The sequence below is a fragment of the Schistocerca gregaria genome, unplaced genomic scaffold, assembly GCF_023897955.1.
Source record: "Schistocerca gregaria isolate iqSchGreg1 unplaced genomic scaffold, iqSchGreg1.2 ptg001068l, whole genome shotgun sequence".
Classification (NCBI taxonomy): domain Eukaryota; kingdom Metazoa; phylum Arthropoda; class Insecta; order Orthoptera; family Acrididae; genus Schistocerca; species Schistocerca gregaria.
This window is the reverse complement of record NW_026062413.1, coordinates 42,501-47,500: the sequence shown is the minus strand read 5'-3', so window position 1 is coordinate 47,500 and position 5,000 is coordinate 42,501. Positions and strand designations below refer to the sequence as shown.

The 5,000-nt window shown below is 52.0% G+C and overlaps 1 non-coding gene across 1 annotated transcript in view; it reads right to left on the bottom strand.

The window, feature by feature from the left end:
• Positions 1-488, bottom strand: part of LOC126327881 (small subunit ribosomal RNA) — a 1,893-nt gene extending 1,405 nt beyond the window's left edge. Inside the window, exon 1 of the ribosomal RNA XR_007561559.1 lies at positions 1-488. This exon is cut by the window's left edge and continues 1,405 nt beyond it. This is a non-coding gene — a ribosomal RNA (small subunit ribosomal RNA).
• Positions 489-5,000: the final 4,512 nt, after the last annotated feature.

Genomic DNA, 5,000 nt, shown 5'->3' with positions numbered 1-5,000 from the left:
CGTCACTACCTCCCCGTGCCGGGAGTGGGTAATTTGCGCGCCTGCTGCCTTCCTTGGATGTGGTAGCCGTTTCTCAGGCTCCCTCTCCGGAATCGAACCCTGATTCCCCGTTACCCGTTACAACCATGGTAGGCGCAGAACCTACCATCGACAGTTGATAAGGCAGACATTTGAAAGATGCGTCGCCGGTACGAGGACCGTGCGATCAGCCCAAAGTTATTCAGAGTCACCAAGGCAAACGGACCAGACAAGCCAATCCGATTGGTTTTGATCTAATAAAAGCGTCCCTTCCATCTCTGGTCGGGACTCTGTTTGCATGTATTAGCTCTAGAATTACCACAGTTATCCAAGTAACGTGGGTACGATCTAAGGAACCATAACTGATTTAATGAGCCATTCGCGGTTTCACCTTAATGCGGCTTGTACTGAGACATGCATGGCTTAATCTTTGAGACAAGCATATGACTACTGGCAGGATCAACCAGGGAGCTGCGTCAACTAGAGCTGAGCAGCCGGCCGCCCGGGAGTGTGTCCCGGGGGCCCGCGCGAACACGCAAGCGTCCGCTCAATTATTCTGCAAACAGGAGGAGGCCGAGCTCCCCTGCACGATACACCTCGAAACCCTCTCAGGTCCCGGCGGCGCGCAGCGCCGTCCTAGGTACTTGGTCGGTTTCGAGAGAGGCGCAATCGCCCGGAGTTAGGCGAGTAGACGGTTTTAGTGCGAACACCCTTGCTCCCAACTGAGCTTGCCGCTGCCGACAGAGGCCCGGGAGCGTGCTGTCGTGGCATTGCCGGCGGGAGACAACACGCGCCACCTATGGTGACCGGCAGCTCCAACGCCAGCGCCACACAAGGGCAAAGCCCCACTTGGGTGCAGAAGCGAACTCTCCCAGCACAGCGCACGCGCCAACACGTCCGCACAACTGCGATACAAACCACCTGCGAGAACCGCTGGGGCGACCGAGCAGCAGACGGCGTCGCGGCGCCGAGTGCCAGGCGGCGGCGCATCCTCAACGCACACAGTCCTCAATCAGACCAGCACACTGCAGATGTCCACCGCGCTTCGCACCGGGCTCGGCTGAACCAACTTTGGCCGCCAGGCGCCGCGTGCAGGGTGCGCCGCAGCGTAGCTGCGCCGCCTGCCGAGCCCGTCGGCTGGCGCTCCTGCCACTCGGCGCCCCCCACCAGCCGCCTGTTGCGCGTGCGCCCACGCAGCGCGCGGCCAACACGCCGGGCGGCCCCCCTTCACCGGCCGGGAACAGTCCCACCAAGCCACCGCCGCGTATCGCTTCATACCCACATGGGCCTAGTCACGTGTGTGGATGTGGCGGGTACCGCTGAAACAACCGGTTAATAGCTGTACCGATCGTCGCCATCACAGATTCACCTCCAGCGTGAACAACCGCTCAACAACGGATTTCCAGTTCATTTGCGTATCTTGGGCAGTAAACGTAGATGTCCACCTACATTTGCGAATTCAACAATTCTTGCATGCCAGGATGTCATGTGTCACGACACGCTACATCAGACCACATACACACTGCGACATGTGCAGAAGAGAACACGTGGAAGGTGGCCCGCGCACGTATGCGATGTCCCTTCCGCGATCCACTGTCAACCGGCATCTGCGGCATGTCCCAGATATGGAACGCGGTCCACCAGGGTAGCACTTTGTGTGAGGCAATACGACAAAGTCGGAATACACGCGTCACTACATCACACGGCTCACGCTGACCTGACCTGACTCACCGCACCACCACCCCCAGCGACCCAGGGTGACATACAATGCGTTCGTACGTTCCTCCCACACGCCTCTACGGCGTACCACAGTGCAACCTAGCTGTTATTGGGAGACGAGACAAGTAGCATCGAGCACAACATTTGGAAATTGAGATTCGACACCGTTGGGCACAGCCAGCGTACGGTCACACGTATCACACTACTTCACTCTGTACGTAACTACCGATGATCGGTACAGCGTGTGGGTTACGCGTACGACATCAGCGGACAATGGACACAGACCATACCACGACGTACACTGAGGGCGTCGACATCTGAACGCAACTGAACAGCTGCGAGGCTCATTTAACACTCAAACGCCAGACCGACCAGCTTGAGAGGACGGAGACACAAAGAGAGGGGCAGAGGGGGGGGGGGGGGGGGGCGATATAGTCCTATTGCAGTACAATTGACAGTGGATAGCGGGAATATGTGGAAAGTAAGCAACACTCGCAAGACATCTACATGAGGATAACAACGACACCAGAGATTCCGAGCAGTGAACTATGTTAGGCAAAGGGACAACGTGGGTTAGGTTAAGGGACAACGTGGGTTAGGTTAAGGGACAACGTGGGTTAGGTTAAGGGACAACGTGGGTTAGGTTAAGGGACAACGTGGGTTAGGTTAAGGGACAACGTGGGTTAGGTTAAGGGACAACGTGGGTTAGGTTAAGGGACAACGTGGGTTAGGTTAAGGGACAACGTGGGTTAGGTTAAGGGACAACGTGGGTTAGGTTAAGGGACAACGTGGGTTAGGTTAAGGGACAACGTGGGTTAGGTTAAGGGACAACGTGGGTTAGGTTAAGGGACAACGTGGGTTAGGTTAAGGGACAACGTGGGTTAGGTTAAGGGACAACGTGGGTTAGGTTAAGGGACAACGTGGGTTAGGTTAAGGGACAACGTGGGTTAGGTTAAGGGACAACGTGGGTTAGGTTAAGGGACAACGTGGGTTAGGTTAAGGGACAACGTGGGTTAGGTTAAGGGACAACGTGGGTTACGTTAAGGGACAACGTGGGTTACGTTAAGGGACAACGTGGGTTACGTTAAGGGACAACGTGGGTTACGTTAAGGGACAACGTGGGTTACGTTAAGGGACAACGTGGGTTAGGTTAAGGGACAACGTGGGTTAGGTTAAGGGACAACGTGGGTTAGGTTAAGGGACAACGTGGGTTAGGTTAAGGGACAACGTGGGTTAGGTTAAGGGACAACGTGGGTTAGGTTAAGGGACAACGTGGGTTAGGTTAAGGGACAACGTGGGTTAGGTTAAGGGACAACGTGGGTTAGGTTAAGGGACAACGTGGGTTAGGTTAAGGGACAACGTGGGTTAGGTTAAGGGACAACGTGGGTTAGGTTAAGGGACAACGTGGGTTAGGTTAAGGGACAACGTGGGTTAGGTTAAGGGACAACGTGGGTTAGGTTAAGGGACAACGTGGGTTAGGTTAAGGGACAACGTGGGTTAGGTTAAGGGACAACGTGGGTTAGGTTAAGGGACAACGTGGGTTAGGTTAAGGGACAACGTGGGTTACGTTAAGGGACAACGTGGGTTACGTTAAGGGACAACGTGGGTTACGTTAAGGGACAACGTGGGTTACGTTAAGGGACAACGTGGGTTACGTTAAGGGACAACGTGGGTTAGGTTAAGGGACAACGTGGGTTAGGTTAAGGGACAACGTGGGTTAGGTTAAGGGACAACGTGGGTTAGGTTAAGGGACAACGTGGGTTAGGTTAAGGGACAACGTGGGTTAGGTTAAGGGACAAATTGAGTTAGGTTAAGGGACAAATTGAGTTAGGTTAAGGGACAAATTGAGTTAGGTTAAGGGACAAATTGAGTTAGGTTAAGGGACAAATTGAGTTAGGTTAAGGGACAAATTGAGTTAGGTTAAGGGACAAATTGAGTTAGGTTAAGGGACAAATTGAGTTAGGTTAAGGGACAAATTGAGTTAGGTTAAGGGACAAATTGAGTTAGGTTAAGGGACAAATTGAGTTAGGTTAAGGGACAAATTGAGTTAGGTTAAGGGACAAATTGAGTTAGGTTAAGGGACAAATTGAGTTAGGTTAAGGGACAAATTGAGTTAGGTTAAGGGACAAATTGAGTTAGGTTAAGGGATAATCTGGTACAACCACAGTTAGGTTAAGCGATAATCTGGTACAGCCACAGTTAGGTTAAGCGATAATCTGGTACAGCCACAGTTAGGTTAAGCGATAATCTGGTACAGCCACAGTTAGGTTAAGCGATAATCTGGTACAGCCACAGTTAGGTTAAGCGATAATCTGGTACAGCCACAGTTAGGTTAAGCGATAATCTGGTACAGCCACAGTTAGGTTAAGCGATAATCTGGTACAGCCACAGTTAGGTTAAGCGATAATCTGGTACAGCCACAGTTAGGTTAAGCGATAATCTGGTACAGCCACAGTTAGGTTAAGCGATAATCTGGTACAGCCACAGTTAGGTTAAGCGATAATCTGGTACAGCCACAGTTAGGTTAAGCGATAATCTGGTACAGCCACAGTTAGGTTAAGCGATAATCTGGTACAGCCACAGTTAGGTTAAGCGATAATCTGGTACAGCCACAGTTAGGTTAAGCGATAATCTGGTACAGCCACAGTTAGGTTAAGCGATAATCTGGTACAGCCACAGTTAGGTTAAGCGATAATCTGGTACAGCCACAGTTAGGTTAAGCGATAAAGTTGGTTAAATTCGGTATTGTGTGGGAAGGGGGCAGAGAGAGAGTGGGGGGGGGGGGTGGATAGTTGTGGCAGTACGCGGATGCCTGAGTCACCGTCAGATATGTCACGTCGGTTCGATGCTTGTAGCAAGAGGCTGGCGGGTCTGTGTCTCTCACTTCTGCAATTTTTCATGTGGTATAACACGAGGGCGGGGGGGTGATATTTGGTGCCCCTCTGTGTAGGATGTGTGTTGGTGGTGTTGGTTTATCTGAGCAATGGTAGTTGTCGGAGGAGTGGGGTATTGTGCTTTTATAGGTGGACCTACTGCTCTGGTTATCATAGTGTCGACGGTGCAATGTGGCAGAGAGGATGCACTCGACATTGTCGCATTCCAGATGTTTACGTATTGTGTGTCTCCGTTGCAGGCCGAGAGTGGTGCATGTTCGAGTGTGTGGCTGACGTGCGATTCACGTTGTGTGCCCAGTCTTACAGCACGTATAGGGACATTCGCATAAATCATCTATATGTGGCCTTGCATCATTTACTAAGCAGTGC